General features: G+C 41.2%; 1 protein-coding gene across 1 annotated transcript in view; it reads left to right on the top strand.

Annotated features, from left to right (window-relative positions):
- Positions 1 to 317: 317 nt before the first annotated feature.
- Positions 318 to 9744, top strand: part of cdh19 (cadherin 19, type 2) — a 163880-nt gene continuing 154453 nt past the window's right edge. Inside the window, exon 1 of the mRNA XM_054751411.2 lies at positions 318 to 457. The gene's annotated coding sequence lies outside the window, so the exon portion shown is untranslated. The remainder of the gene's footprint in view (positions 458 to 9744) is intronic.

The raw sequence follows: 9744 nt of genomic DNA, 5'->3' as shown, positions 1-9744 counted from the left end.
AAAAACAGGCTGTTGCTGTCTTATCACTTGCAATAAATGATGACCTTACAGTGGATGGATTACCATCTGCTCAGAGCTCCAGCGTCATTCTATAGGCAAAGGATTGTTCACAAAGATGCAGGAAAAAACACGGATAGAAAATCATTTGTAAGTCTGAACTGTGACTAGTGGAATGGCGAAGAAGGCCCCAAGTGTTCTGCAGCATTCAGATGTGAGCACGGACAATAGAGCCTGTTTGTTCTTCCCCAGAAAGTTTCGCTGGACGACAAAAAAGAAGGAAAAGGGGAGGTGGTGGGTGGAGGGGATTACACATCACATTGTGGGTTTGCTTCTGCTTTGTGGTTGGATGAATTGCTGTTCAGTACCAGGATATTTAGTTTGCTAGTGTTTCTTCACACTGCAAGGATCACAGCTGCAGGAAGATCACGGCAAGTGGCTTCTGGGACTGACGAAACAGGTGGGTGTGGTGTTTGTTACGTTTGTTTTTTAAATTATTATGTAAAGACTAGTAGCACAAACGCAAGGATAGCGTTTGATCAGTCTGAAGAAACATAACCTATTTAATAAGTCATCCAAAAATCTGAATTTTTTAAAAATTTCTAACAAATAATCTGACATTTTTGCCAACTCAAAAACTCTTTGAGGATTGTAAACATCACAGTTAGTGAGATCAGATGGGAAAAACTAAGGCATTATTGTTTAATGCTGCATTCACTGAACCTTGGAAATTTAAGCATACACTATATATTATTTGTTTTTGCACTACTGGCACCAACTCTTTATTAAAAAACAACCTTTCTACTGAATTTAGATCTAAAACAGCACATTTTCGTCATTTTGGGAAGAAATAATAAAGTTACAGGGGAGAGGGGAAAGCTTCCAGAAATTCCTGAAAGTTAGTGTTTTTTTAATGCTTTATTCCATATTCCAATTGTCTCTTTACCAAGGTAATTTAGTCCATCATTAAACAAAGGATCCCTTTAATAATGTTCCTGATATTTTTAAGTGTTCCTGATTAGGACGTGGGGCTCAGGACTGCTTAGTAATGCATTACATAATAGCAATAGGCAGTTTTTAATAGTTTATTAATGCTTAATAATGCACAAAGGAACGTTAACAAAGGCACCCTTATTGGAAGCGTTAACATTTTTTTTTAAATAAAATGCTTGATATCTTAACTGAAGTTGTTTACAATGCAACCACAACAGTTTCTCTGAAATAATGGAGTTAAATGATCATTGTGACCAAATAAAAACTATTCCTGGACGTGTGAATCATCACTACTTAAAAGTGCTAGAACCAGATTTTGGTAGAAGAACAGGAATGTTTAAAAATGTATAAATAAATTCCAAAAATGTAGAGGATATTCTCATATTAATGCACGTCCTCCATATATTTACCACTTACACACATAAAAAATTAATCTCAATGCCTTTTTGGTAAATTAATGATTCATCATAAATACATTTTGTCCTTGTTTTCATGCGCTTATGTTGAAGTTTTCTTTCAGGTGTTTACTGACCTTAATCCTGGAAGTTTTTCCTTTTTTTTCTCAGATTCAGTAAAATTGCATTTTAAGGGGGAACGCAGCTCTATTGCTTATTATTATTATTATCAGTAATATTACTGACATTTTAAGATTTTCTTAAAATTCTCCTGAAGTCTGTTTTTCCACCTCTAAAGTTTTTAAACAGCACAAATAATTTCACAACAGGTTCTTGAAATACATCCCATTGCCCGTGTTTTACTTGGTAAGAATTTTTAGTGATAAATTATCATTTAATCACTATAATTAGATGCTTTTCAGTTTTAATATCAGAAATGTCTGTTCTCGACTTCTTCAAAACACAAACTGAGGCAAATAACAGGCAGTGATGCTGATGTGTATTAATGTCAGCAGAAATTCGTGACATTTCACGAAGCAGAAATGATTACCTCTTATGTTCGTAATAAAAATCAAACAAATTACTTACAAACAAGTACACAGTGCCTTGACATTCCCTTGTTGTTCCGGCTCAACCGTGAGGATCATCTGAGACCCTGAATTAGGAAACCTAATCTGCATGTCAGAGTTATTGTTTCACCAAGCTGAACAGCAAAGTCCCCCGAAACACTCCCACGTGACCAATTAAGGACACGTTGTCTTAGGAGCTGGATCGTAAAAGAAGCGAGGCTTTGCAGATGTGGATTTCTCCAACATTTGAATTGATGGGATTAAATAAAAGGTCTGGAACTATATTTGCAGTGCTGTAAAACGAAACTTCAGTTTCAGGTTTATAACTGCAGCTGAGTGTTTGTGATAACCGGCACTGAGTTGATCATCACTGGAGAGATTTCTCCCACTGCTGTTTAATTTATTCACATTGGAGGGTTTACCAGCATGAATCGACTGTTGAAGAAGGCTGAAGAACAGAATTCTTGGTTTCAACAATTACAGCAAGTGATCCAGGTCCTGCAGCAACAAAGCAGCACCACACCATCACACTTCTGCCACCATGCTCCAAAGTTAAAGTCGTATTTCTCAAATGCAGCGTCGTGCTTTTGATTTGTTAACCCACAGAACACGATCCAAGAAGTCTATGGGTTCATCAAGATAGTAACTCAAAACAATAAATGATAAATGCCGCATGCACACATTAACACTCTGGTGATGATGAGCTACAACGTAGCCACAGCTGCCCTTGGGGAACACTGAAATAGGCAAGGCCATGCACAAGCTCCACTAGTTCCTCCAACCATCACCAGCAGGCAAGGAGGAGGAAGTGTTGCCGATTTTTTTTTTCTATTGTTAAATCATGATCTCTGACCCTAACACAGTCAGGCCTGCAGAGCTGTGTTGTTTCGGGCTCAATAAATATTGTTATAACAGCTTTGGCCAGAAGAGGTTGTGGCCTGTAATCTTGAGCCTGGACCAAATGAACAGAGGTGCTGCAAGGTTGTCATGGAACCCCAAGCAGGTTGCCAGGGGTTGGGTGGGGTGTGTGGATGTTGGCAGCCTGATTCTCTGCTGGAAAGTTTAACTGCTGCTGTGGTTCTGACTTCAAAGGAAGTAGACCCGCTGGCCCCCCCTTATGGCCTGGGGCCCAAAGCGATTTCCTGCCATGCCTGTCGATGCACAGCACCCCTGCAAGTGAGGCCTGCAACACTTTAGATCTTTGGGTTGTTTATTTGTTAAAATATTTAGAACAGGTAATGGTGTGTTGCTTTTTGATATATTCTAGCATGTTACTCACTAGAAACAACCTGTACAAGTAATTTCTTGTTTCTGCAGTAATATAATTCGTAGGGCATAAAGTTTTTCACACGGGTGCAGGTTTGGTTCAGAGGCTTGTTTTCCAATCGAAATGAGAAAAAAAATGAAATCATCATTTGAAAAGTGCATTCTGTATTTACACCATTAATCTTGGTTTTATATTAAAATTTGTTTTCTGATCTCAAACATTTAGGTATAAATCTGTCCGGGTTCTTTTACTTATAAAACAAAACACAGAATTTTACAAACTGCATAATTAGATTCTTTAGAGCATCATTATTTTAGAAGAAGTTACGTAAATTTTGAGTCAGCCTTGTGGACTAATATGGCCACGTCACCTTCGATGTTGAGCGAGAGCTTCTTTATTCATCTCTGCTTCCTTTGTGTTGGCGCATTAGATGCGTTTTAATAGCATCATGGATCTATTCCTACAAAAGAGCTGCATTTTATTAGCAAGTAGAAAAATGATGGGACAGTCTCAGCGCATCTAGTGCTTAACATTGTGAGACTGCAGCTCATTGTCATTCTGTCATGTGGTAGAGCGGCGCTACGAACATCTCAGCTACACGAGGCTGGCTGGAGATGGGGGGGCCTATTAGAGATAATGAATGGCTGTCAAGCACAGGCCACTCTGCATGTACCACATGTCATGTACGATGAGAATTTCTTTTTGAAAGTTAAATTTACCACGGAGGGAAATGAATCTTCATATTTTTAGTTTCTCCCCTTCTTCGCCTCCCTTCTCTAAGATGCATGTAGGAGATTTTATCCAGCAAATTTACTTTTTCTTTTGAGTTTGGCAGAACCAGTTATTAAGTGCTAGCTGCCACACACACATGCACACTTTTTTCCTTGCAGCAAAACACATTTTTGTCTGCATTTCCTTTACTTATCCACATTTTCGTGACTCGTCCCAAAAAATTCACCGTCTTGTTAAGTTGACAACTGAACATCTGTTGACCTGAGAACAGTTTCAGCCTCATTCTACAAGCCAAAATCCCCAGAAGGATTTCCAGGCAAATTCCTTGGCACGTCGGCCGAGTAAACAACATCGAGAGCTGTTGTCGGAGTTTTGGCTCAAGGCGCTCACAACGTGGGCACATTCTTGCCGGTCCAATGAAAGACAACATCAGCTCACGATTCACTGGCCACTAATTGGAGTGTCACTCCACAATGTTTTGGAGATACGAATGCGGCCCTGTAAAGACGTGCTTTGGCACAAACGGATATTCGTGTTCTGTATCGAAGTGTAATTTAAGGCATAGATCCTGGATCAGTAATTGATTTTACCAGCTCATTACAAATGAATCTTGACAGTTAATTTACTTTTACAAGATTAAATATGATCATTATGAAGTGTTAAGGCATTTATATGGCAGACGAGCATTGGAAAATGGCACACACTTATGCTGCTGTGATACAATGTACTCACTGGTGGGTGAGTACATGTTGTCTGCTGATGTCACTTGAACAACAACCTCAATAATGTTGGTTAGAATCACTGTCATTTTGATTTCCAGCTCTTAATGATGCTTGGGCAATTTTTTCCAACACAGCTACATGTAATTTTGTTTGTTTATAGGGAAATTGTAATACTTGTACAGAGGGTATTGCTGTTTATTTCAACCTTTAGAGTACTAGAACATGCCAAAACTTGCTTACTGTGTAGTTCTTGAATGCGTCTCTAAAGTGTTGTCGTGGCTTTAGGTTTTGGTGTTTCATTTTAATATTTGTTTGATTTCAGATGTTTTATTGGTTTATGTCAACTTCAAATTAATTCTCAGCATCAAATCACTGCTGTAGCGTCTTCGCTTGGTAACAGTGATCACAACAATAAAACTGTACACATATGCATTTTTAGTAAGGATGTTGCATTTAGGGTGCAAGATTGGTCACAGCTTCCCTTTTCTTTACAGAAACACACATTTACATACAATAATGTCACGCGAAGGCTCTAAAACTTATAGCAACAACTCGGATAACAAAATAAACTTTTAATTATTATTATTAAACAACCTGGATTTGTTCCTACCCTCACCTATGGTCATGAGCTTTGGGTAGTGACAGAAAAAACGAGATCGCAGATACAAGAGGCCGAAATAAGTTTTCTCCGAAGAGTGGCTGGGCTCTCCCTTAGAAATAGGGTGAGAAGCTCGGTCATCCGGGAGGGGCTCGGAGTAGATTTGCTGCTCCTCCACATTGAGAGGAGTCAGTTGAGGTGGCTCGGGTATCTGGTCAGGATGCCTCCTGGACGCCTCCCTGGTGAGGTTTTCAGGGCACGTCCAACTGGTAGGAGGCCTAAAGGTAGACCCAGGACACTGTGGAGGGACTATGTCTCTCACCTGGCCAGGGAACGCCTTGGGATTCCCCCGGAGGAGCTGGCCCAAGTCGCTGGGGAGAGGGAAGTCTGGGCCTCTCGACTTAGGTACTGCCCCCACGACCCGACTCTGGATAAGCAGATGAAAATGGATGGATGGATGGAACCTAGATTTGTCTTAAAAATTTTGGTAGCTGCTATAGAGGATCTGCAAACAAGCTCGGTTTTGAACGTAAACACGACCAAAGGAACACTCACCTCTCCCACTGGGTATCTTCCCTTGAGACGCTTCCGCTGGAATCGGAAACCCAAGATGCCGGAGGACACAAGATGACGCTAAACACCAGTCATCATTTCTAGGTCCAAACAACTTTAGCTGTCCGTGACTTGAAATGGTGTTTTTCTTTTTTGGACTCTGGTAGTTTGTCCCAACGTTGAAGTGGTAGCAGCCTTTTTTGATATTATTGTTTGGATAACCTCTCACACTAATGGTGTTCAGTTGCTAAATATGTGAGTGTGTAATGTGTGGAGGACCCAGGGAAGTGTGGCGGTTTGGCGAGACCAACAACTAAATGGTCCAATAGTTGCTAGCAAAAAGAGAACCACTTAATTCTTTTTTTTTGTCCTCAATTTATTTATAGCTATACTATGTTGGAATGTTGTTAAGAGGCATAAAAAATGTTTGAAGCCAATTTTTTTGCAGCTTTCAGGTCAAGCTTGCTTACTAATGACACTCCTTTAATATCTTGCAGACCTCTGTCAAGATCACAGATTCACCTTCATCTGAGTCCAGCTCAGCCTTCTCAGCTGGGGACATGACACGAGCTTAAAGGGATACTTAGCAGTTTTGGCTGGCTTTTAGCACCCGCTAAGGTCCATTTGTCCACGCAAAAGTTAAACGCATCTCCTCGCTCTGTGTTTGTATTTTTGTCACCTGAATCTAACAGCTGGAACGTCTTCTCAGCCTTTGTTAGTGTCTACAAGAGTAGTTCATCACTAAATCAAACAAGCGAGCTGTGTTCATGATCTAAAACATGCAAAAAACATGCTGGAAGCAGACTGCAGCGCCAGGTATGTCAGCTCCATTTTTTCTAAGTCCGTAGAGATCGGACCGGGCACTCTGAAGTTGAAAGTGTGATATTCTGGACACAGCGGGCAGTGGGGGTCTGAGTGACATTTCATTAACCCTCAAAAGGGTCACTTTAGCACACGTTGGCTCAAGAAAAGGAATTAAAAATATGAAAAAGTCTTTTTCTGCAGGTTCTGCAGACCTTAGAGGCTAAAGCTTGGTTTATGCTTGACGCATTCGCTTTCCGCTTGGTGATGCGGCTTGCGGATGGAACGCGCTTCACAACTCGCAGCGTTTATGGTTCATGCGGCTTGGCTCTGCGGTGAGCCAATATTCTCCCAAACTGAACAGGGCAGCATGGAGCTCTACGGCATGCATCCAACACTACACCATATTAGAAGTACAAATTACTGTTTACCACATGGCATTCCAGCATTTTTAACAGCATCCTCGTCTTTTCCGACAGTGCGAGCTATTTCTCTCCAAGAATTATTAACAACATGTTGATCACGGTGATCTTTGAGAGCTAAATCATACAAATGTCTGTATTTACGAACCTCTGCCATACTAGTTCTTGCTGGTCCGCCATGTTTTTCCGCGTCCGGCCGCCCGCGTGGTTAGAAAATTTCCTAGGTGCGCGGTGCGGAAATTTTGTGCCATGCGGAGGTGCGTTGGAGGGGCGTGGTTGTTAAAATGACGCAATTTCGCCGTGTGGACCTCGCAGACGTGTCAAGCATAAACCAACCTTAAGTTACCCATCCCATCGGCTGTGTCAAGAGACCCCTAAGACAGCCAAGTCCTAATAGTGTTGACTTTGATGGTTTACCTCACCACTGCTCCCCAAGCACATATCCTCTAGTTACGTTAACAACAAATGCCCTCTGAAGTTCTGGCCGCGGCTCCTTCATCGTTCATAATAGAGAATAGATGAGCACCGTAGATGGCTGCTCTCGCTGGGGGAAACAGGATACCCCACCCCCCACCCCCCCGCACCTTCCTATTGGAGTCTCATGTCATGTTGTGTTGTCTGAAGTCTGTTGCATATCTGTTGAGGTGTTTTTTTTTTTTTTTTTTGCAGAGCAAAGCTGCCCTCCTGGTGGGAGGGTAACTCTGAAGTGCCTTTTTTCCCTCCACCTCAACCAATCCTCATGTAACCCTCTTATCTCTATTAAGGTAGTGCGACTCGGGTTGCGAATGCCCACAGTCAGCAATTCACCACCAAATGTGTCTTGCCCATGTATGTCTGATCTCTGAATTGTGTGTACTGAAACTCTAATTTCCCTCTGGGATTAATGAAGGATTGATTGATTGATTGATTGATTGATTGATTGATTGATTGATTGATTGATTGATTGATTGATTGATTGATTGATCGTTCATAATAGAGGGCCTCTTGGTTCATTCCAATTCCATGTCTCCATCAACCTCATGGAGCTTTTGGCTATATGGCAGCACAGCTGGTAGCACCGTTGCCTTGCAGCAAGTAGTTTGCATATTCAAATACAGGCTGCAGCCTGTCTGCGCAGAGTTAGCATGTTCCATTTATGCTTAGGTTTTCTCCAGTTACTCTGGTTTACTCCCACAGGCCAAAACCACACATATGAGGAACGTGTAGGTGGCTAGAATTGACTTTAACTGAATAAGCATGAACAGGTGTGTTACAAAGCTCATGGATGGGAGCCTCTGGGAAGTTATTGACTTTCTGTCCACCTTTATTTTTCATTTGAGGCTGTCCAGCTTTTGTCCTAACCATCAGATATGTAGCAATGGTGGTGTTGGGTTGTAGGTTTGAGCCCCACTCAATCTGTTGCAGTCGTGTCTTTGGGCAAGACACTTCACCCTCCTTGCCTGCTAATGGTAGTTGGAGGTACAGCTGGTGCCTGTGTGTGCCAGCCTCACATCTGTCAGTGAGCCTCAGAGCAGCTGTGGCTGCAATGTAGCTCATCACCACCAGAGTGTAAATCCGTGTGTGTGTGAGTGAATGACTGCTGTAACGTGCCTTGGGGAGAGCTCTGGAACCATAGAAGACACTATATTAATTAGTGATGTGTATTGAAGTTCTGGCGATGTGATACGTATCACGGTACTGGGGAAACTATGCAATATATCATGATATATTGCAATACATTCATCCAGACGATATTAGCAATTTTTGTAGACTGAAATTATTGTAGGAAAATTCAATAAACGGTCCAAACTGATATGTAACATGTTTAACATGAGGTATCTGAACCATAATAGAGGGATTTACATTTCAGTGGAAACAAAATGCACTGTACGCTGCTGACAAATAGCGGTCGGTGTTTGAATTGCAACGAAAGAAAAGAAAATACAGATGTTTGCATGTAAATTCTTCCAAAAAGTCTATACACAGCTTTTAAATATTGATATAATACCGCAGAAAGAAATCTTGCGATACATTGCCAAATCAATATTTTCTTACATCCCTAATATTAATACAGGCCAACTACCATTTACCATCACATCCAACTCACCAACAGGAAGTGGCAATTTGATGATTCCGCCTTTTTCTCAGAGTATCCAAGTCCTACAACTAGCCTGATACATTACACCAACCCACCCTGCATCCATTCAGTCCAACATCTTCTAACAAGTAGAGGGCCTTTGCAGAGTGTAAAATACATTAAAGTAATTTCTCTAAACCTATTTGAGCTGACTGTACGAGGACCTTTAAAGTTTCTAATGATTTCAAGCAGTACTCGTAATCAGGGTAATACATATTGTAATTCTAGCCACTCGCAATCTAAAAAGATCATCCTTGGTGAAAAAAATGCTGGATTTGTGTCCTATTTAGACGTTTAAATAAATAAAAAGTATTGCATCTATGATAAATATACGTACATGAAGGTCTCACCAACCACACATGCACATCCCTTCCAAATGTGCTGCTTGTCTTGACTTTCATTGTCCTCACGCTCTTGACCCTGATCTTGCTGCACATTATAATTGGTGCATCGATTTGACTCAGTTTGTCAGCGCTCGGCGCACATCTCTGTTTTCCGTGTCTGCCGAGACATTGATCTAATTAGAAGTCTTCATTAGTCAGCTGCAGAGTGCAGCGTCATCCTAAAGGAATGATGTTCT

The sequence above is a fragment of the Nothobranchius furzeri genome, chromosome 7 (assembly GCF_043380555.1).
Source record: "Nothobranchius furzeri strain GRZ-AD chromosome 7, NfurGRZ-RIMD1, whole genome shotgun sequence".
In the NCBI taxonomy this organism is placed as follows: Eukaryota; Metazoa; Chordata; class Actinopteri; order Cyprinodontiformes; family Nothobranchiidae; genus Nothobranchius; species Nothobranchius furzeri.
This window is presented reverse-complemented; position numbering and strand designations above follow the sequence as displayed.